This window comes from Physeter macrocephalus, chromosome 14 (assembly GCF_002837175.3).
Source record: "Physeter macrocephalus isolate SW-GA chromosome 14, ASM283717v5, whole genome shotgun sequence".
NCBI classification, from domain to species: domain Eukaryota; kingdom Metazoa; phylum Chordata; class Mammalia; order Artiodactyla; family Physeteridae; genus Physeter; species Physeter macrocephalus.
The window spans coordinates 76,384,322-76,408,473 of NC_041227.1; the positions used below are offsets into that span (position 1 = coordinate 76,384,322).

Genomic DNA, 24,152 nt, shown 5'->3' on the forward strand with positions numbered 1-24,152 from the left:
CTCACTGGCCCCCTCGGAAATGGTGGCTTCACTAGGGTCCTGACCATGAACACCAGGTGTTACAGGGTTGAGGAAGGTGGAACTAACAGAAGTTTTACTTGCATATCTATGCCTTCTTACACGTATTGCTTGACTTTTGTACAGCTGTGCTTCACATAGAAACTCAGATCTCACTAAGCGCGTGCTGTGTGCCGGGTCCTTCGTGTGTTGCCTCATCTCATCCTCAGGAGCCTCGTGGATAGATGTTTCCTCCGAGGTCTGCAGGGTGGATGCTCACCCTGCGTTTCCCTGGAGAGGCTGGTAGACCATAAGGGTAAACTTGGCAGTCACAGCCTTCTGCATGGTGGTGAGATAACCTCCATGGGCAACCATATTGGGTCCTGTGTCCTTAGCCATGTGCTCTGCAGCCAAGCAAGGCAGAGCAAGGGCTGTGGAGGTCGTGACCTCTGCGAGAGGATGGTAGGCAGCATTGGTGCTGCTTGGGAACGATCCTGTGACCCAGGACCGGGAGGCCAGGCCAGATCTTATTTTCCCCTGAGACTGACCAACACCTGAGAGATGCTCAGTAAAGCTTGTGTTGTTACAGTGCCGCTGTCAGCTTACACCATCCTGGGCAACACGTCACCTTATGAGTGGTTGGCAGGACTAAGGGAGAGGACAGCAACACATTCTGGGCTGTTTGAAGATGAAATGAGATAATGTGCCTTGTGTTTTCTAAAGTTTCACAGACCAGAAAGATGCCTCTCTGTTGCTGCTTCATATGTTCACAAGTATTTGAGAACTCAAAAATCAGTACCAATTTTTTTCATTGACATTATTCTCTTCCATAAAGCAGGTGATATGTTTGTAAGAATATACATTTTTGCTTGCTTATTCAAGAACAAATTATTTCAGTTCTCTCCATTGTACCTTCATTTTCTATTTCATTAATCTCTACTCTTACCCTTGTTTTCTTCCTTGTACTATCTTTGGGATTATTCTGCTGTTCTTTTTCTAATTTCTGAAATGATACATTTAACTCAATAATTTTAAATACAGGTAGGACCACAAAGATGACCATACACGTTAAAACCATGTGAAGCCATCTTAATAATCAATGGGGAAAATTATGATTGTCCTGTGACCTTTAAAAATGTTTGCCAGAAACATTAAAAACTCTCTCACTGGGGGCTTCCCTGGTGGCGCAGTGGTTGAGAGTCCGCCTGCCAATGCAGGGGACATGGGTTCGTGCCCCGGTCCAGGAAGATCCCACATGCCGCGGAGCGGCCGGGCCCGTGAGCCATGGCCACTGAGCCTGCGTGTCCGGAGCCTATGCTCCACAACGGGAGAGACCACAACAGTGAGAGGCCCACATACCGCAAAAAAAAAAAAAAAAAAAACCTCTCTCACTTTCAGTTATAAATGTGTAAGGAAATGGAAAAAATAAAACTGATATTTATTTAGTACACAGTACTTTAAAGCATTAGAAACACTGATAGTTAAAGCATTTTTATTTATTTGTAAAAAACTCGAGTCATTTCAACAACTCTTGTCGCCTTCTTGTATAAGTTAAGATACAATATGCTTTCGCAAATTGTCATGCTCCTTTCTAAGCTTGGATCAGCTTCCAGCATTTTATCCTCGGTGATTTCAGTGTTGTGAGATAGCCTTGAGAATTCCTTTAATGTGAAGTTTTTTTTGGGCTGGTATCACTTTTTCTGAAACACCTTCATCCTTTTCACCACAACCGCTTTGCTCAGTTATGTTGATGATTCTGGGCTTCACTCCATTCTTGTGGCTGTACATCCAGGGTCTCTCAAACAGTAGCAGTGTTGACGTTCCCACAGGCAGGTATTTCTTCTGTAACTCCATTTACAGTCACTGTTACCACTTTTAATGTCTTTGCTGCACTTCCTCTTTCAATTATTCATATTTGTAACACATCACATGGGTTTGTCACTAGGAAACAGGGAGGCAACACACCTACACACTTTGCTGCCTGTGTGCTCTATTTGCAGTCCTTGCAGCAACAGCACACTGTCTTAATTATTGTAACTTTATGATAAATCTTGATATCTAGTAGGAGATATCAAGTTAAGTAGATCTTATTCGAGATTGTCTTAGCTATTATAGGACTTCCACATCTACACGTTCTTTAGAATCAGCTTGTCAATTCTCACTAAAAAAAAAAATCTCGGATTTTTGACTATAGATTGAATCTATAGATGAATTTAGGGAGAACTGACTCAATCTTCTAATCCATGAAGATGGTATATCCTTTTAATTACTTGGGACTTATTTAATTTCTGTTTGCACTATTTTGTAATTTTCATTGTAGAAGTCTTGCACATTTTTATACATGCATTTTTAGATACTTATGACATTTTTGTCCTATTGTAAATGGCATTTTAAATTTTTTTATTTTCTACTTTTTTTATTCTGTTGAGATTTCAATTTGTCATTCTTTTTCATTACTATAAGTTCTATTTAGTTCTTTTGAAATCTGTGAATTAATTTTTATCATTTTAATAATAGCTTTATTGAGATCTGATTAACATATAGTACAATTGCCCCATTTAAAGTGTATAGTTCAGTGGTTTTTAGTATATTCACAAAGTTTTAAATTATCACCACAGTCAACTTTAGAATATTTTCTTCACTCCAAAAAGAAATCACATACCCATTAGCAGTCACCTCCCATTCACCCCCAACTCCAGTTGTATTTAACCATTAATATATTTTGTCTCCTATAGAGTTGGTTTTGCTGGACTTTTCACATAAATGGAATCATACAATATGTGATCTTTTGTCACTGGTTTCTTTCACTTAGCACAATGATTTCAAGGGTCATTCACATTGTAACATGTAGCAGTACTTCCTTTCTTTGTATGGATGGGTAATATCCTATTGTATAGATATACCACATTTTGTTTATCTGTTTTATCAGTTGATAGATATTTAGGTTGCTTCTACCTTTTAGCTATTAGAACATACTGCTGCTATGAACATTCGTGTACAGATTTTGTGTGTACATACGTTTTTCTGTCTCTTGGGTATATACTTAGGAGTAGAATTGCTGGCTCATATGTTAACTCTAAATTTAACCCTTTGAGGAACTGCCAGAGTGTTTTTCAAAGTGAATGCCCCATTTTACATTGCCACCAGCAGTGTATGAGGGTTCCAACTTCTTTAAGTCCTTGCCAACACTTGTTATTGTCTGTCTTTTTGATTATAGCCCTCCTAGTGAGTGTGAGGTACTACCTCATTTGAGTTTTGATTTACATTTCCCAAGTGGTTAGTGTCGAGTATCTTTTCATGTTCTTACTGGTCATTGCATATCATCTTTGGAGAAATGTCTATTCAGATCCTTTGCCCATTTTTACTTGGGTTATTTGTCTTTTTATTATTGAGTTTGCAAATCAACTTTTTTTTTTTTTTTTTTTTTGCGGTACGCGGGCCCCTCACCGTTGTGGCCTCTCCTGTTGCAGAGCACAGGCTCCAGACGTGCAGGCCCAGCGGCCATGGCTCACGGGCCCAGCCACTCCGCGGCATGTGGGATCCTCCCAGACTGGGGCACGAACCTGTGTTCCCTGCATCAGCAGGCGGACTCTCAACCACTGTGCCACCAGGGAAGCCCCTGCAGATCAACTTTTAATAAAGTTTTGTTTTTCTGTTTTGATTCTTTTTATTATCAATGCAGTTTGAAGTTCTTTTTTATTTATTTATTTATTGGCTGCATTGGGTCTTCATTGCTGTGCGTGGGCTTTCTCTAGTTGTGGCAAGTGGGGGCTACTCTTTGTTGTGGTGTGCAGGCTTCTCATTGCAGTGGCTTCTCTTTGTTGCAGAGCACAGGCTCTAGGCATGCAGGCTGCAGTAGTAGTGGCACGCGGGCTCAGTAGTTGTGGCTCGCGGGCTCTAGAGCACAGGCTCCGTAGTTGTGGCACGCGGGCTTAGTTGCTCCGTTGCATGTGGGATCTTTCAGGTCCAGGGCCCGAACCCGTGTCCCCTGCATTGGCAGGCATTCTTAACCAACTCGCCACCAGGGAAGTCCCAGTTTGAAGTTCTTGACAGTCTAATTCTGCTGATGCTTTGTTGTGCCTCTTGATTCTCATTCATGTGGAAATATTTCTGTATGGGTTTTATTGTCATCTCGTTGTTCTCTTCCATGTTGGGGTCACCTATGGAGGTGTAAAAGTTTTGCCATTGGAAGTCACCAAGAAATGAAAAGTAGAAATGCCAAGCTGTGGTGGAGCTTCTCTCATTTAAATATGTTTAATTCTTCGAAAATAAAAATAGTTGATGGAATATGACTTACCATTTGATAAAATTCTTGTAAAATATTTAGAATGTGCAAATGAAATGCTCCTTTATTTTCTGTCATATCCATACTAACAAAGGTATTCTGCCAGTTTTGCAGGGAAAGTGACTCAGACTTTATGGAAAATATCTTTAAATGTCTAAAATTTGTAAGCTATTCTAATTATCTAAAACTTAAGTAATGGCAGGTTTTAATTTTCTATAAATAGGCTAGATACACATCCTTCTCCCAAGAGTCATTCCTAATGGTTTTCTCTTGAAAATAAAAGGTCCTTTATGAATAGAGTCTGTTCTCCTATTATAGAGAATATTGAGGAAATGTGTCATTGCTTTTTCTCAACTATAATTGAAAGTAATAGAAAAATTTTAATGATTCAAGAGAAATGCCAAATTTTAGTCATTTTTATGCTAAATGTGCTGAACCACTAGAAGATTACAGTAAGAATTAGCATATATTTTGAAGTTGCCTTCAAATTCGCTTTGTTAAAGCATCACCTTTTATCAGTTGTACCGTAACTGAGCAAACAAGAACCAAGGGGCTGGCCAGCACCGATTTGAAACTAAAATTTTATTGGGACACGGCCGTGCCCATTTGTTCATGTGTTGTCTGCAGCTACAGTGGCCAGAGCTAAGCGGTTGCAACAGAGGAGACCTGAACTGTTTACAGCCCGGCCCCTTGCAGGCCCTTACTTGACAGCAGAAGGCCTTTAGGGTCATCCAGTTGCTTAAGTCACTCAGGACGGAGCCATTGTGTGAGGGATTTGATATCCTTTTCTCCAAAGAAAAAGCAGCTCCTTACCATCTGCGATCTAAGTGCTTGGGTTTAAGACCATACTTTCCAGGATCATTCCTGTAGTCTGTTACTAAGTGCTTGGGTTTAACACACATTAACAGCATGATCCCAATAACCACAGCGTGTAAGCAGCTCTGGGGCGAAACCTCCTTGCCCTGCTGGGAGAAACAAACGAACAGACAAATACAAAGCCGAAGACCAGAGCTCTGTAGTCAGGATTTGGCAGGTAAAATATTTTAATCCACTTTGTTTGTTAAATAATAAGTCATATGAATAATAATTCATGTGACTCAGGTCGTCAGGGTGTGTACCTGTAGCCGTGCACATAAATCCTTATCACAGATACACAGTTCAACTCAAGAAACAGTGCTCATTTAAAAGAGGAAACTGAAATTTGTCTAAAGCTTCCGGTTTTGTCCCTAAATCAAATGACGTGTTTTGTTTTGTTTTTTAAGACTTAGGAAATGTGGAAATGGTGGAAAGAGAAAACAGAAATGGTCAGGGGAAAATATTTTGGCAAAATATTCAAAAGAAACTTTGAACCAGTTTTTTCATCTTTAAACCGTAGAAAAATAAAGCTTGTTCTCATTTCTCAAGGAATAACAGGGGACTTTCTTCAGGAAGTTGACAAATTTCCGTGAGGTGTAAGGACCTCAGCATTACATAAATTTAGACTATGTTATTATGTTCCAATTCAGCCAGCTATTACATGATGTATGTATGTATGCATGCATGTATGTATGGCTGCATTGGGTCTTCGTTGCTGCGCGCGGGCTTTCTCTAGTTGCGGTGAGCGGGGGCTACTCTTCCTTGCGGTGTGTGGGCTTCTCATTGCAGTGGCTTCTCTTGTTACGGAGCACAGGCTCTAGGTGAGCGGGCTTCAGTAGTTGCAGCACGCGGGCTCAGTAGTTGTTGCACGCAGGCTCTAGAGCACAGGCTCGGTAATTGTGGCACACGGGCTTAGCTGCTTCGTGGCATGTGGGATCTTCTCACCCCAGGGCTTGAACCCGTGTCCCCTGCATTGGCAGGTGGATTATTCACCACTGCGCCACCAGGGAAGCCCACATTATTTTGAATCATCTGTTAAATTGTTTGGGCCAGTTTCTTAAATTGATGACAAAACAGAAGATTTTATCTCCTCACCATCAGGGAACCTAGAAGATCATAGGTTTTCTTTTGTTATTGATAGAATGATTATTGGTCATGCAATTTTTAAAAATATATTTATTACAGTTTTGTCTTGTTGACACTCAAAATCCAACCTGACAGTCTTGGGTCTTAAAAATAAGAGCAGAAAAAAATACCTGAAATATTTTTTTAAGTGTTATTCATTCAGAGAAATATCATAAATAGATTCCTAAGGTCTAGATAAAATAAAAGAATTCATGCCAGAGTCAATGAGAGAGCGAAGTTGAGTCAAAGCGGTTGTTATTGACCAAAACCTTTTATCTTTGAGGTGCAGGTGAGGATCACTTTAAAGAGATTAAAATCCTTTCCACAAAATAGGAAACAATTAGTAGGGAATTTATTTTATTTGCTTAACATTGTACCTGACGTATGCATATTAACTCCTGTACTCATCCTGATAGCCCTCTGAAGTGTGGGTACTCTTATTATTATTATTTTCATTTTACAGATGAGGAGACTGGGGTTCAAAGAGAGTTAAATAACTTGCCAAAGTCACCCAGCTGGTTAACGGCTGGTTAATTTGAGCCCAGGTAGTCTGCCAGCTGCGTGGCCTATTACGCTGATTTAGTTTTCTACATGTCGAAAAGATGGGCTTTTTCTGATGTGATTTATTTTATGCCAGTCAGATTGTCCTGTCCATTATAGTTCAGCAGATAAAAGGTTGTGTTAAATAGTGAACCATCATATAGTCTGAAACTGATTCATCATGTGAGTATGATTCTGTATTTTGTGTTTTCATCAGATGTAATCAAGAGTTTGTATTTTGTATTAGGAGCATTTATTACATGACCATTTATTCCAACTTTGCAAATGACTTGCCATTTCAATTTTCAGGTGGCATCTCTTTGGGAGCAAAAAAAGATCTAACTGTAGAGAAAGATAGGCTTCTGATTTATAAATGTATAATTTATAACATCTATATAAGCACATACCATATAAGTCCATATATCATCTAGACATATTGGTATAAGTATATATAAATTTTTAAAACTGTGAGAGGATGTTCTGTGTTGTAAATTGTACCTCTCTACAGAAGTTATTATTAAGAAAAGCATTCCTTCTCCCAGCTTTGAAGTAACCATATGTGCAGATGATGTATTATAATTAGTAAAAATTACAGGTATAAAAGCTAAGATGTCAAATCGAGATGAGTCATTTTAACATTTAATGCTTCCTGGCGGCATGATGGGCACATCCTGAATGTCAGTGTGAAATGTCATTGCCTGTTTTTCAATGCACTTTATGATACTTGGCCGTTCTCTTAAATCTTTGAATTTTGAAGTGTGTGAAGGGAAAATTATCTTGTTTAAACCCAGTTTTCACAATTATTTAAATTGGTCTTTTTCTCCTCAAAGGATATCATGTGTCCTGTCGACTCCGGATGGGGAGAGAGTAGGACTCCTTATTCTCAGGCTCTCAGCCGTGGCCAAAGAACAGCGGTCAGGGGGCCACAGCAACTGTCCAGGTCTCCACGAGGCAGGGGCCTGGGGGCTCTGCCTCATGACTGCCTCTGTCGTCATTCACGAGAGCTACCCGCATCCTCTCACAAATGCCCACGGGTGTCTTACTCTATTCATGGCGCTATGCTGGGCCTGAAATTAGGAGTCAAACAAAAACACAAAGTTCTAACACACAAATAGGGGAAGGGACTTCACAGCAAGAAAGAGTGGCTCTGGTCAGAGGCTCCAGACACAGCAAAGGGGGTGGCCCCTGCAGTAGGTTGAGGGGGGAGGACAACGAAGTTAAAGGGAGAGGGACACGGCAGAGACAGGTGTAGTTAGAACCGTGGTGCGGGAAAGGCCTGCCTTGCCCCTGCCGGCCGCATGTTCCCAAGCACGCGGGCGTGCTGCGGAGGAGAGTGAGAGCCTTGGCGGGGGGGACGTGGTAGATTCCTGTTAGCGCACGTGGGGTTCTGAATGTTTTTGGTCTTCAGCCACTTGGAAGTAAATGCACTTCCTCAGGTACTCCTTCCTGGTCTGGATGCCTTAACAAAATTATTAAAAGTAAGGATGCCAGTGTAAATCAGCTATCCCTCAATTGAAGGAAAAAAAAAAAGTAAGGATGACAAGGAGCACATGAAAAGATGGTCAACACCATTAGCTGTTAGGGATTTGCACGTCATAACCACAATGAGATACCACTTCACACCCCACAGCAGCTGGAATTAAAGAGACGATAGCATGTGTTGGCAGAGATGTAGAGAAATGGGAACCCTTGTGCATTGCTGGTGGGAATGTAAAATGGAGCAGCTGCATTGGAAAAGAGTCTGTCAGTTCCTCAAAATACAGAGTTTACCTTATGACCCGGCAATTCCGTTCCTTAGATGTCTCCTCAAGAGAAATGAAACATATGACCATACAAAATCTTAGCATTATTCCCAGCAGGCACAAGGTGGAAACAACCCCAATGTCCAGCAGCTGATGAATTGATAAACAAAATATAGTATATCCATACTGTAGGGTGTTATTCAGTCATAAAGAATGAAGTATTGACACATGCTACAACATGGATGAACCTTGAAAACATGCCAAGTGACAGAAGCCAGATTAAAAGGCCACATATTATAAGATTCCATTCATACAAAAGTTCTAGAGCAAATTCATAAGAGACAGAAAGCAGATTGGTGGTTGCCGGGGGCTGGGGAGAGGGGAGAATGGGGAATAACTACTTGATGGGTACAGGGTTTCCTTTTCAGGTAGTGAAATGTTTTTGAACTGGATAGTGTTGATGGTTGTACAACATTGTGAATGTACTAAATGTCACTATTGGTAAATTTAGGTTATGTGTATTCTACCACCAAACCCGCCCCCCCCCAAAAAATAAGTATGCCACTTCTGAGAAGTCCCCAATATATGGGATATCCTAATTAACTCATACTAAAAACAATATAATAGACATTGTAATGATTCAAGGGGCTAGTGGTACACATTTCCCAGCCCCTGTGAAGGGTTTTAGTTGGCCCCGCCCGACTCAGAATGAATTACACAGTAAATGGATTTTGAGGTGCACACTTCCAGTTATAAAATAAGTCATTGGGATGTAATGTACAGCATGATGACTATAGTCGATAATATTGTAGTGCATATTTGAAAGTTGCCAAGAGAGTATAACTTAAAAATTCTCATCACACACACACAAAATGTTTTGGTAACGTATGGTAACAGGTGGTAACGACTTCTTGTGGTGATTGTTTTGCAGTGTATACAAACATTGAATCATTTTGTACACCTGAAACTAGTACAATATGGTATGTTAATTATACCTCAATAGAAAACTTTAATGAATTTTGTCGGCGTTAATGGAAATACAAAATTCAAGAGTCTCATGTAATTCTCACAGCAGTCCTCTGAGGAAGGAGATATCATTCCCATTTTATAAACAAGAAAACGAAAACTTAGGTTAAATAACTTGTCTGACTTCACGCAAATAGTTAGGAGTGAAGCTGGGGTTTAAATTCCAGTTGGTTGATTCCATGGCGAGTGCAGGGTTTCCCACAGACTCCGAGTTGAAGCTTTAAGGCCTCTCAGTTTCACGACATCTTTTAAAACCTTGTACTTAATTTTGAATTTGTGATTTTGTACTCCTTAAAGAGGACCCCACGAAAGTTGGATTTCTACACAGGGAACAAATTACAAAAGTAGTCTTTAAAATCTGGAAGACAGGGTGTGCAACAGAAGGGCATAGTCGCTTGTGTATTGTTCCTGAAATCCAGGGGGAAGGAAGTGACAGGAAACCGGCATTTGGTTCAGTATAGAAAATGGCCTTGGGACAAGTCCTCCTGTAAAACCTGCAAAGGAGCTGTGAACAGCTGTGCTTGCAGCAATGTCTCAAGAAGGATTCTGAGGCTGGGGAAGGTATCCTGATGGTCCTTTAACAGTGTCTGCTCTAGGGAGGTTCCAGAGGGGGAGATGGCAGCAGTTACCACAAATGTGCCACCACTGCCCTGCTCAGTGAAACTTTCAGTGAGAAGTAAGCTCTAGGATGAGCTTAGAAATGTTTGTTGATGGATTAAATGAGTGTATCAGATAAGGGTGTTGGGTTCTTGCATTCTAACTCTATGAATCAGGTTTTTCTAGGCTTTCTTGAAACCATGACTGTCATTTACAGCATTAATAAACTTGGTCCCCACCTTAAGGGTATCTACAGCTTAGTAAGGGAGATTATGAAAATATATACATACATAGCTTTAATACAGGACCCAGTGCAAGAGTAAAAGGTACAGAGGCTACAGGACTTCATGGGAGGAGGCGATCACACCCACATGCAGGTGGAGGAGGTAGAGGCAGACTGAGTCAGGGGATGCTGTAATCCTGAGTAGGAAGGGGGTGGTTTCTGGTGGAGGGAGCAGGTGGAGGGGACAGGGGATATTTCAGTTTGCCTGGGATTCAGCATTCATGGAGAGGATCGTGAGTGTAGGTTAGAATTGGAGTCTTATTACTTTGAGTGATAGGCTACAGATTCTGTGTGTGTATGTCTCATTTCAAATTGAAGTAAGAGTTAGTATTATTAGGACTAAAAGGTTTTGCATTATTAAAAGCTGAGTAATATTTTAGGAGCATGAGTTCAAAGATAAAAATTATGAGATGACTAAAAAGGCAAATTAAATGGCATGCTCTTTACAACTAAAAACTGGACTCTTAGTGTCCAGAATAAGTCTATTCTTGTAACTGTCGAGTGCAGTGAAGCTGATATGTGTATATGTCTCGGGTATTTATAACTCAAAGCCATAGCTGATAGCAGCTTCCATTTTTATAACAGTAGAAACTTGTGACATACTAAGGTTTCTTTTTTCTCTTCATATATATATGATTAAATGTTTTAATATTATCTCACTTTTATTCTCTACTCAATCCTGCCCAACTTTCCACTTCATATTAATATTTTAAAACAACTTATGAATCCTCTAGGAAGTTTAGAACTTGTTTTATAATGAGTATTAAAATACACTTCAAGTTTTTAAAAAATTAATACTTTTACTGAAAAATGAACCTAGGAAACAGTTTCTTTCCTTATTATTTTAAAGTGTCTATTTTAAAATAATTAAAACCCGTGGCTGTATAAACTTATCTCGGGCACTGCTTTTTTTTTTTTTAATCAAAGTATAGTTGATTTATAATGTTGCATTAGTTTGTGGTGTACAGCAAAGTGATTCAGCCATATATATATATATATATATATATATATATATATATATTCTTTTTCAGATTCTTTTCCATTATAGTTTATTACAAGATATTGAATATAGTTCCCTGTGCTGTATACAGTAGTACCTATATTTTACATATAGTAGTTTGTATCTGCTAATCCCAGACTACTAGTTTATCCCTCTCCCTGCTTTCCCCTTTGGTAACCATAAATTTGTTTTCTATGTCTGTAGTCTTATTTCTGTTTTTTAAATAAATTCATTTGTATCATTTTTTTAGATTCTACATATAAGTGATATCGTATGATATTTGTCTTTGACTTCCTTCACTTCGTATGATAATCTCTAGGTTCATCCGTGTTGCTGCAAATGGCATTGTTTCATTCCTTTTTCTTATGGTGGAGTAATATTCCGTTGTATATATTGATGTATACCACATCTTCTTTATCCATTCATCTGTCGATGGACACGTAGGTTGTTTCCATGTCTTGGCTATTGTAAAGAGTGCTGCTGTGAACGTTGAGGGGGCACTGCTTTTTTAACTTAACATTCCACACATATTTCTCTGAATTCATAAGTAATCCATTTACTCATCATTTTGATGGCTGCCTACATTTCACGTCTTTAAATTTTCCTCTGTTGGCAGGAGGTGGAGTCCCAGTGCTGGGGAGGAGGGTGAGCATGGTGGTAGCGGGGTGAGTACAGGGTGTGTTCTTCTTTTTGCTCTTGTGAAAAATCGTCCTTTAACTGAAAAAAAAAGTCCTTCTATGGTTTTCTGAAAAGCACATAAAACCAAATATTCAGTAATCAAGGGATTACAGTAGTTTTTCTTTCCTCATTTAAATAGCAGTATGCTCAGTTCAGTGAGCATCTCTGCTAGGCGTTGTTCTGATCCCTTAGGGATAAATCAGTACGTACAAGTCCCTGCTCTTGGGAACTTGCGTTCTAGTGGGTGGTAAACAGGTCTAATTTGCCAGGCAGTAATGAGGCGAGGGGCCGCTGATGGAGGAAAGGGGTGAGCGCAGCTGGTTTGGGTGGGGCGTTAGGGACATGCAGCCAGGAGGGGAGGGCGGATGTCCCAGGAGACCGTCCCGTGGAGGCCGGCAAGCGCAGCGTTCCTGAGGCCTGGTGAGCCTGGGTCCCACTGGGAAGCGGTCGGTTGAGGTGCAGTTTGGGATGAGGAGAGGGAGGGCGTGAGGGCGGGAGGCGGGCTGCGTGGTGGGACCGGGCCCTGCGGGGCCTTGTGGGTCATGGTGAGCACGTTGCCTTTTGACCTGAGGTGAGCGTGAGCAGCTTGTGAAGGCTTTGAACTCCGGAGTGGCAAGCTTCTTCCTGGCTCTGCCCGAAGAATAGGCTGTGGAAGGGCGGGAGCAGGGACACGGGCTGCGAGGCTGTTGTCCCGGTGCAGGTGAGCCAGAACGCTGGGCCGGCCTGGGATTGAAGGGAGAGGCGGTGGGTTTGCTGTGCGCTGGCCGCAGCTGTGAGGGGGTGTGGTGGATGAGGAGTCAGGGTTTGTCCGTAGATGTCTTAGGTTTGGGATGCCTGTTAGACCAAGCGGAAATGTTGAGGCAGCAGCTGGAAACGTGGGTCCGGAGTTCCTTGAACGTGTAGCTTTTTATCCCTGTGGGCAAGACGGGCCCTCTCGCTTGCACAGCGTGCCCTGTGGCTTCCCTCAGTCGCAAGGAAACCAACAGTTACAAGCATCACAGCGAGTCAGATGCTTCACCTCTGTGTTCTCATTTGATTCTCGCCAGGTCGTATCGGGGGCTGTTTGTTTACATGTCCATCATACAGATGAAGCAGGGATGCAGGGACCAGCCCTCCCCACCCCACATAAAGCCTCACAGGGCTTCCCTGGCGGCGCAGTGGTTGGGAGTCCGCCTGCCGATGCAGGGGACACGGGTTCGTGCCCCGGTCCGGGAGGATCCCGCGTGCCACGGAGCAGCGGGGCCCGTGAGCCACGGCGGCTGAGCCTGCGCGTCCGGAGCCTGTGCGCCGCAACGGGAGAGGCCACAGCAGTGAGAGGCCCGCGTACCACAAAAAACAAACAAACAAACAAACAAACAAAAACAAAAAAAAAGCCTCACAGACGCAGGAACGTGCCAGTCGGGCTGGCAGCCCAGCCCTTTTCTGAGCGCTCTTCCCCAGTGTAGCTGTACTGCAGGCTGTGGGGTTCCCTGCCGTTTGCAGTGGATCATCATCTTTTTATGCCTCCCTAGTTCCTTTCCTAAAGCATTTTTTTTACTTTGTTTCAAAAGTTTAGGTGCATCAGGCAAGGTGGCCATCGACTGCTCTGTTTGACTTGGAGTTAGGGCCTGTGTGTGTGGTGTGTTTGGGCTGTGACAGGTGTGGGGAAGCTGATTGTCATGGGCTGCCTTGGGGATTCAGTCCTACTACTTTGGTTTTACTTCCTGCACAAACCAAACATTGAGCTGAAATGGCTTCAAGCGACCAGGCCGGCCTTCACCCAGTGCGTCCGTGCCTCTGTGATACTGCCCCCCCAGAGGTAGCCTGTCCCATTTTAAAACAGCCCTAATGATTAAAGCATTCTGGTGGATGTTGGGTACACATGCCTGTCCCTGTAATTCACACGTACTGGGCATCATTCTGTCCTAGGGTACCCGGTAGGGAAAATCTAATTCCTTTTGCATACTTGAGTGAGGATGCAAAGTAGTTAAGAGCACAGGCTTGGGGTCGGACATGAGTTCAAATTCCAGCCCCACCACCTTTAGTACTTGTGTAATTTGGGGAAAAATCATCTAACCTCTCAAAGTCTCAGCTTCCCTCTTCTGTACCGTGAGGTAGTAGAGCTACTTCTTCTTGGGCTGTGAGGACTAAATGAGGCCATTTCTGTAAGGCAGCTAGCACCGTGCTTGGCGCAAGGCAAGGACTTGACACCTGTAAGCTGTCCGTGAGGATCATACAGTTGTCATCTTCCCGTCTGAAGTAGAAGAAGGTGAGGAGTACTTTTGAACTGTGAAAGCACCAAGTTATCCTGTTTGCTTAGTTGTCCCTTCGGAGTAAGATATATAATAAAATGGATTCTGGATTCTCCCTTAAATTCACGTCATAATAGGACTGACCAACAACCACATGGGGAGTATGGTTTTGATTAATGGCTTTCCATCCAAAAGTTGGGAGCAGTAGCCCAGTTTTATTTTGTGTTTTTAAACTTGCCTAATTAGAACTGGTTGCCTTAAAAGAAAACAACAAAAAGCCATAGTCTTTTGAAAAATTTCTTCACTTAAAAATTTAAGGTGGTTTTACTCAGTAATACTGGACGGAAACTGTCTCTTAGTGCCGCCTCTACCTGTGTATTTTCCTCATCTTTGTGTTTGGGGGTCCTGTTTTAATAATTTTAAGGAACTTAAAATGTTTTCAGATGTAGCATTTTTCAAGCTCAAATGAAAATGCCTGCAGTTAATTAGTGATTCCATAAGAATAACTGGTTGTCAGCTTCATTCATTATTCATAATGCGCACCTGCTCTCATTTTTGTTGGCATCAAAATGGTTGTATTTTAACCTTAATCTACTAACCGATGAAACAGGAAAATAAATAATTAATGTTAATTTACCTCACTTGATGTAATAACTTATAGAAAACTTTTAATCTTTTAATGCTGTATTTTATATTCACATGTAAAGAAGACAACTGCTTATAATCTTTGTATGGATGCAAAATTGATAAATTATTTGTGTGATATAATTGATACACTTGAACAAATTCACATTGTTCTTTTAGCTAAAATAAGAGTAGTACATTAAAATCCAACTTGGGAAATATTTTCATGGCAAATCCTGTACTTTGTTTAACTTGACAGCACTTATGTGTAGCAGGTAGGCTAAATTAGTTTAATTGCTAATCAAAAATGAAGTGGATAATACACATTCAGTTTGCTTCCTGAGTCAATCTAATGACAGAATTATCACCTAAGCCCCGAATCTCCACCCTCCTTGACATAACACCTGGTTATAATTTTCTGAGGGGGCATCTCTACTAGGTATTACCTTAGATATTGAGAAGACTAGATCTCTGATATTGTGGGATTGTATTTGCTCTATACCTAACTGAAAAGACTTGATTTTAAAATATCCAGAAGGTTTTCTAGTGATAATTCCCATTGAGATTTAAGTCCTGTTGTTAGGATAATAGTAATATTTTATTTTTAAAAGCATTCTTACATAAGCTTAAATTTAATTCAGTGTGTCAGTCATATGGGGTTTATTAGTTTCCATTTTTTCTTTCTTCAGACCTTATTTAGAAAAAGAAAATGTTTCTTAAAAAAGAAAAAATGTTTTAATGTTTCTTTTTCTAGCTACCTTCTTAATTCACTTTTCTTCTATTGCCAAACTTCCAAAATAAGTAGTTTATACCAGCTTCCTCCCTTCTCCCTCATCTCTCCCTTCCTCTCCCACTTTTTATCAGGAAGCTGGAAGGAATCAAACACTGAGCGTCTAGTGTGTATCTTGCTCTTGGCACGTTCCACTTGTTAGGCACTTAATCCTCACAACTCGGGTTGCCAGGTGTCCAGCACTGAGCCCACAGAGTCTGGGATTGTAGCTTCTTGCTTGGCAAAATGAAAATTTTATAAACAAATATGTCTCTTGTTTTTTTAAAAAAAATTATCTTGTTTGTGACTCAGAAGCCTCTGAGACTGGACCTCAGTGTTACTAAATCTTGGTGATAGGAAACAAAAGATGACAGGAACTTGCTCCTGGAGCCCTGAGGATGGAAACAGCCCCACCTGGAGCCAGCCGGCTCTGCTGTGGTTGCAGATGGATGCCCAGCGCTCACACGTTAGGGACCAGGCATTTGGGTTCCACAAAAGTCACTTTTCCTGTAGGCATTTCTGTAATCAATATATTTATACCAATAAAATCAAACACTACAGATGCCACTTTCTGATAGGTCCAGCTTTTGCTGGTTTTCTTCTCCTGCCATCACTGAACTTCCATGCTTCACTGCAGTCACCCTTTCATTTGTTTGTTCAGTATATTCATTAACAACCAGACTTTTAGGGCCGGTGTGTTCCAGGCAGGCACTGGGGGGCACATAGGTAACAGAATCAGAAGATCAAGCTCTCTTCCATGTGTAACTGCCAGAAACGTTCAGACACTACGTGTGTGTTCCTCCAAGCAGGGCGCTGGTTCCTAATCACTGCAGGTTCCAGATGACTGCTGTGAATTTATTTTTAATTAATAGACTTTATTTTTTAGAGCAGTTTTAGGTTTATACAAAATTGAATAGATCTTACACAGTTCTCACACACACTCTCTCCCCCACTCACTATTTCCCCTGTTTTTAACATCTTGAATTGGTGTGGTGCATTTGTTACAAATGATGAACCAGTATTGGTACATTATTATTAACTAAAGATCATAGTTTATATTGGGGTTCTGTGAGGTTGACAAATGTATAAACAGCCACTCCCCCACCAGTCCTTGGCAGTCACCGATCTTTTTTACTGTTTTTATAGTTTTGCCTTCTCCAGAATGTCATTTAGTTGGAATTGTGTACTGTGCAGCCTTTTCAGACTGACTTCTTTCACTAAACGACATACATTTAAACTCCCTTCATGTCTTTTTGTGGTTTAATAGCTGGTTTCTTTTTAATCCCTGAATAATATTCAGTTGTACAGATGTACCACAGTTTGTTTATCCACTCATCTGGGTTGTTTCCAGCGTTTGGCAATATAAATAAAGCTGCTATAGGCATTCATATACTGTACAGGTTTTTCCATAGGTATAATATTTCTAGTCATTTGGGTAAACACATAGGAGCACAATTGCTAGATCACATAAGACTGTTTACCTTTGTAGGAAACTGCCAGACTATCTTGAGAAGTGACTGTACCATTTTGCATTCCCACCCGTAATGAATGAGAGTTCCTCTTGCTCCACTTCAGCATTTGGTGTTGTCAGTTTTCTGGATTATAGCCATTCTGACAGGTGTATGGTGGTATCTTGTTGTTTTAATTTGCAGTTCCCTAATCATATGATATGGATCGTCTTTTTGTATGCTTATTGGCCATCTCTATATCTTACATTTTAACTGAGTTTGTTTTCTTATGGTTGTTGTTTTCTTATGGTTGAGCTTTAAGCAGTCTTTATATACATGTATTTTGGATACAAGTCCTTTATCAGATACGTGTGTTGCAGATATTTTCTCCCAATCTGTGGCTTGTCGTTTCATTCTATTAACAGTGTTTTTTGTAGAGCATAAGTTTGTAATTTTAATGAAGTCCAACTTACCAGTTTTTTTCCTTCATGGATCATGCTTTTGCCATTATATCTAAAAACTCATTGCTAAACCAAAGAAAGTCATGTGTATTTTCTCTGGTGTTATCTTCTAAAAGTTTTATAGTTTTGCATTTTACATATAGGTACATATTTACATACATACATATTATGCTCCATTTTGAGTTGCTTTCTGTGAAAAGTATAAGGTCAGTGTCTAGATTCATTTCTCTGCAAGTGGATGTCTAGTTGTTTAGCATCCTTTGTTGAAAGGACTATCCTTTCTCCATTTTCTTTCTCTCCCCTGTTGTCTTTGGGTTTCTTTTGAAAATCCTTCTAAATGGAGTGTCAGTTATAATCCACTGTTATTACCCTGGAGTCCTGTTGATGGGTGATGTGGTGGTAAAGTATCGGAGAGGAGGACCATTCTATAAACACACGTTTTAAATCTCCATTGTTTTGTTTTGTTGGGTATTTTTGGTTTTTACAGTGGGCCACAGTATCTGGGATATGACCTTCGGAAGAGTTTCTTAGCCCTTTTTTTCCTTCCCCTTACTTGAGACAGGAAGGCCAGAGGGGCTGCATGCAGGTAGCTAGTTGTCCTTCCCCAGATCAGATAAAGCTGACGAAAAGTGTTTCCCTGGAGGGCTAGCCTTCCTCACACAGAACAGAACAAGAACAGAACAACTCTGGGCAGATTTCAAAACGGTCGTTTTCTCCCTCCCCCTGCCAGAAGCCCAGAGGAATTTTCTCCATTCCTAACAATAAAAACCTGGTGGCGAGGAGGCCTCCTAGAGATAAAACTCATGAAAATGTGAGGCGCCTGTTGTTTTTAACTCTCAAGCTGGTCCACACTGAGCCTCCAGCAAATCCTCGGTTACCGTTTGGGTTCCTGGCAGCCATGGCTCCAGCATCAGTCTCTGCTCCTGGTAAACTCTGATTTTCCACATCAGCCTGTGAACTTAATTCTCTGATGAATCTAAGAGTTGTTTTTCAGTTTGTTTAGCTTGTTTCTTGTTGTAAGTAAGGGAGTGACGACTTCCAGGCTTTTTACGCGTTGGAGCAGAAACCAGAAGTGCCTTTGCAATTCGTTCTAACCCGCAGGGGTCAGATGTGCCTCTTTCTCATCATAGATCAATCCTGATAGATACTGTTTAACTACAGTACTGTAAAGGCTGTGAGGTGGAGGAAAGCAGAGTATATTCTCTAACTGTACTCTGTTTGATAATAGAGAGTAACAGTTTTTCCTTTGGGGACCCTGGGAATGGGGGGGTGGGGAGGGAGGAGATGAGTTTAGGAGAGGTCGGTGTCTGTTTCTCTCATTCTGTAAGTTTTAAGAGTTATTCCGAAGCATTTTACACGTAGTACAATAAAGCATACTAAAGAATATATAGATGTATATGTATAAGGAACAAAAAATAATGAAACACGGTGAGTAGTTACAAGTTGACAACCTAGTATGTGGATTTTATTTCTAGAAAACAAGTACTCACCCAGAAAGTGGCACGTTGAGGCGTGTGGGCCCCATGCTGTTGGCATATATCATGCACTATTGAACTAATCTGCTACTTCTGTCTGCACGCACACACCTTACCAGCCAGTATTTCTCTTCAACTCACAGCAAAGTATCACACTCACCCAAGCCTATGAAGTAAATACTCTAGTTACCACCATACAGGTGAGATTACCTGGAGAGAGGTTAAGTAACTTCCCAGGTGTGCACAGCTAAGACTTCTTGCAGACTCTGACCTTTGCTCAGTCTTCGTGTCCCTTGAGTTCTCTGTGGGTGATGACAGCCCAGAGGACCCCACTTTCTGAAGATGCTTCAATCTTTTAGCTTTCACAGTACCCCGGCCCTTTCCAGACTCCTTTACCAGCCTTTCATCTTCTTCATGAGCTCTTCCTCCTAAAGATCTTGTGTTCTATCACTAAGAGATCAGCAGTAGCTGCTGGCCTCTTATTATGAAAAACCAACATCCTTTAGGCAATCTCTTCCAGACTTTTATATAAAAGTAAGTTCTGTTCGTTCTGTATCTAAAAGGGACTCCACTCTGGTGGGTTCGGGGGCAGGGGTGGTGTTTAGGTTTGTGGTTATGACTTTTGTTTGGCTCAGAGGACTTGTCACTTTCAGATCTTTGGCCGTTTCTACTACTTTCTAAAATCGAGGTTTTCAGAGGTCTTACTATTAAATAAGTAGAACATTGATGTTATTTCTCCTGTCAACAGACCTCTTCATCTCTTCCTTACCTTTGTCAGCTAGTACTGGATGAACCATCAGAGAAGGATGAAATCATTTTATTCTTCTCCAACAATAAGCAAATAAATTTAATGTTGGCAATAAAGAACTAGCATGAGATAGCCCTGTATCAGAAACCCTAAAAGGGGATGAATCGTCAGGAACGCAAGATAATAACTCAAATGCCAGGTCTTCATGCTTAGATTCAGGTTATATGAATGCTATCTAAGGCAGTTTGTGCTCAGAGTATCAATTTGGACACACAGTGTTACCTGCCTCTCATTTGTGGCATTATTTTTGACTGTCCAGTGAAGGTGTTGTCTGATTTCTCCAATGTACATTTGCTTTTTTTTTTCTGTTGCTACTTCCAGACTATGTAAATATCTTATTCCTCATCAACATTTGTATCCTACATTCAGAACCTATTAATGATTTTTTGCCCGAACCAGTCTTTGCTGTGATGGTTGCAAACTACTGTGATGATTTTCCAGCTCTAACATTCCCTTCATACTGACCAGTTGGCACTTGGCATTCCACTTTTAGCAGGAGCCCTCCTTTCTCCCTCATCGCTTTCTTTTTAAATTTATCTATTTATTATTGCTATGGTCTCATGGATTCTACGAATTTTTCAATGATTTATAATATATTACTGTCCTTATTTTGGTGCTCAAACTGTCCCATGTTTGGCCTGTAGGAGCTCTTTTGAACTGACTCTTTTACTCATTCATTCATTCATTCATTCCTGTGCACTTCCTTACTCTTTTGCGTAACAGTGTGTTCCGGGCTCATCTTGTCCTTTTACGCCTCAGCTGTGGAATCCACAGCCATTTTTCTGAGGATTGTTGCTTCCCCTTAGTGGGGAATGATTTTAGAAACCAAGATTTGGGTACTAGGTGTGCTCATTGCTATTGAGATGTCAGCTGGGTTGTTTCAGCCAACAGAGCTAGGAAATATATACATGTGTATAGCTTATATTGTGTACACACACACACACACAAACAGACATGTGTGTATATATATATGTATACACACATATGTTCATACACAAATAAATGAGCAAATGCACTTACATTTACGTATTTTGGAAATGTTTGAGAACCTTGGCTCCCGGTAACATCAACATATTTACATACTTTCTCAATCCTATAATACATCTAAAATAGCTTTGGAATTATTAGAAATTTTATAAATTTATAATTTTATATTATATGTTAATATATTTATTATAAGCTATAAATAAACTTAACTATTATTAGAGTTATGAAATATATTTTAAATACCAAAAAATGACCATACTAACTCTTGGGAAAAAGAGTTCAGAGTTTGTTTGTAGTTTTACCATTCATCCTGTCCACTGATTTTTTTTTTTTTTTTTTTTCTCCTATTCTGTATATTGTGGTAAAATATTGTAGAGACTTTGGATTCTGTTATCCTCCTTTTAAGAGTGTGGAGTTTTATTGTAGCAGACAGTTAAATTACTGATGAATCACCTGACTTTGTGGAGGCTTAATTTTGGCCTTTTTTCTGGCGGATCTATTTTGGTTTTGCCCTTAGTCCTGTGACTTAGTCCTCTTTCCTAAGGTACAGCCCTTCTCAATTTCAGTGGGAAGCCTGTGGTGTTTACCAGACCTTGAATTCCAAACTCGGTATTCCCAACACTGTGTATCCTGAGAACATCCACTAAGCTTTCCAACCTTCCAACTGTTGCTTTTGCTGCATTTCCTAGTCTCACCCTGAGCATGTGCAATTTAAGTGTTAGACAAGGATTTGAGGGGAATTTATATACAGTTTGAGGTCTCCCTGCTCCTCCATTGTGTGAGTGAGTATTCCACAATTTATCCATTCTTATGTTGATGGATACTTGGGTTGTTTTTAGCTTGGAGATATGATGAATAAAACTGCTGTGAACATTCTTGTGCATGTCTTGGTGAACAAATGCACTCATTTCTCTTGGGAAAAATATCTAGGAGTAGAATTGCTGGGTAATAGGGTAAGCAGATTTGTTTATCAGATAACTGTCAGTTTTGCCTTTTCTGGAATGTTTTATAAATGGAATCATACAGTATGTAGCTTTCACTGAGCATAATGTGTTTGAAATTCATCCATATTTTTATGTCTAGTTCATTTCTTTTTATTATTGGGTAGTATTTCATTAAATTCTTGAAATGGGTGCTTAGAGCACTGATTTTTCACTCATTTTTTTCTAATATATGCATTTTGAGGCTATAAAATTACTTATAACCACAGCTTTAGTTGCATCTTACATGTTTTATATGCTATATTTTCTTTTATCATTTCATTTCAAAATCATCTTAACTTCTATTGTGCTCTCTTCTTTGACTTACAGGTTATTTAGAAGTCTGTTTCATTTCCAGTATATGGACATTTTCTAGTTACCTTTTTGTTAATGCTTTCTAGCTTAATTGTGGTGCATTTAAAAAACATTCTAGGGCTTCCCTGGTGGCACAGTGGTTGAGAATCCGCCTGCTGATGCAGGGGACACGGGTTCGTGCCCCGGTCCGGGAAGATCCCACATGCCACGGAGTGGCTGGGCCCGTGAGCCATGGCCGCTGAGCCTGCGCGTCCGGAGCCTGTGCTCCGCAATGGGAGAGGCCACAACAGTGAGAGGCCCGCGTACCACAAAAAAAAAAAAAAAAAAGAAAAAAAAAAGAACATTCTAAGTATAATTTCAGTTTTTTTGAAATACCGGGAGGCTTTCTTTTGGTTCCTTTTTAGTATTTTGTGTTTGCTTTAAAATGAAGTTATTGGATAAGCTTTATATGTAGGGTATATATAGATAATGTGTTCTTTATATGTATTATATAGTATTATTTATATGTTCACTAGATCAAGTTTATTTATTGCATTATTCAGTCATCTGTATCTGTACTGATTTTTTGTCTGCTTGTTCTATCAGTTTACTAAGAGATATATTAAAATCTCCTATGATGGCTATTGATTTATCTGTTTCTTTTTTATAATTCAGTTTTGGTTTAGAGACATTGAGACTACATTGAGATGCACACAAATACAAAATTTTTCTATCTTCCAGATGAATTGACCCTTTTGCCATTATGAAATGACTGCTTTATCTCTAATAATGCTTCTTGCCTTCTTTGACTATTTTGTCTTCTTTGTTTGGTTTTAATGTACCTGCATCAGCTTTCTTTTGGTTAGTGTTTGCCATGTATCTGATTCCGTCCTTTTACTCTCAACCTTTCTGTATTTAAGTGTGTTTCTTGTAAGCAGAATATAGTTGGGTGTTGTTTTTTTAATCCTAACAATCTTTGTCTTTTAATTAAACTATATACTCCATTTACGTCCAGTGTAATTACTTTTGCTTTGTACTCTCTGTCCTATGTTAATTTCTTCTCTAGTCCTCTTTTTGACTATTTTTTCTCCTCTCTATTAGCTTGAAAGTTATATGAACTTTATTCTTTTAGTGGCTACCCTGGAGATTTCACCATGCATCTTTTCTTATCAAAGTCAGTTGTTACTTAGCACTTTACTTTCATTTCTGACAATGAAAGAACTTTGGAACAGTATATAATTCTGTTGTAGAACTTCAGTTTGTCTCACTTGTTTTCATCAGATGGGATAAATCATGATCAGTGGTAGAATAATTATAGTCTCCATGCAAGGTGTTAATTAGAACTGTGGAACTATAACTGGTTAAGTCAAAAGCTAGACTTTGGAGGAACGTTGGATGAAATGCTCACCCTATCACTGACTTGGCATTGTGCCTATGTGCACATTGTTTATTTGTACAATTTCAATACTGACAAGAGAAGAGCACCTCCACCTGCATCCAGGGACTCGGGAACAGCCATTGGGAGCTATTCTTAGATGCTGGCAAAGCCTTCCAAGCTGGGTCACATGTCGGTGGGTACCACTCCGGCTCTGCTAACAGTGTTGGTGACCCTGAGTACATACTTGTGTTTTTTAACGTATCCCATCTATGTGTAATTTGCTTTTACTTTCATGATATTTTCTCTGCATCACATTGGGTAGTTGAAAAACTCTCAGAAAAAGTATATCCTTTTTCCGGTGACATTTTTTCTGTCAGTTTTTCTTTCATCCATACAGTGTAACTTTAGGCCAGTAGTGGGTTGGCTTCCATCTTGTCGTTTTATTGTCTGATTCCACTCAAAGTCACATGGAGGAAGTGTGCGCCTGTCACTGCTCTGTGCTATCTGGAAATAATAAATGTTCTGATTATCCACGATCAAATATAAATGAAAAAGAATATTTATGCCTA

General features: G+C 40.2%; 1 protein-coding gene, 1 long non-coding RNA gene and 1 pseudogene across 7 annotated transcripts in view; 2 read left to right on the forward strand and 1 right to left on the reverse strand.

The window, feature by feature from the left end:
- Positions 1 to 24,152, forward strand: part of BAIAP2L1 (BAR/IMD domain containing adaptor protein 2 like 1) — an 86,440-nt gene that overhangs the window by 31,232 nt on the left and 31,056 nt on the right. The gene's annotated exons all lie outside the window — the stretch shown is intronic.
- Positions 1 to 24,152, reverse strand: part of LOC114487706 (uncharacterized) — a 38,131-nt gene that overhangs the window by 8,834 nt on the left and 5,145 nt on the right. The window lies entirely within an intron of this gene.
- Positions 5,122 to 5,229, forward strand: LOC112065667 (uncharacterized; annotated as a pseudogene).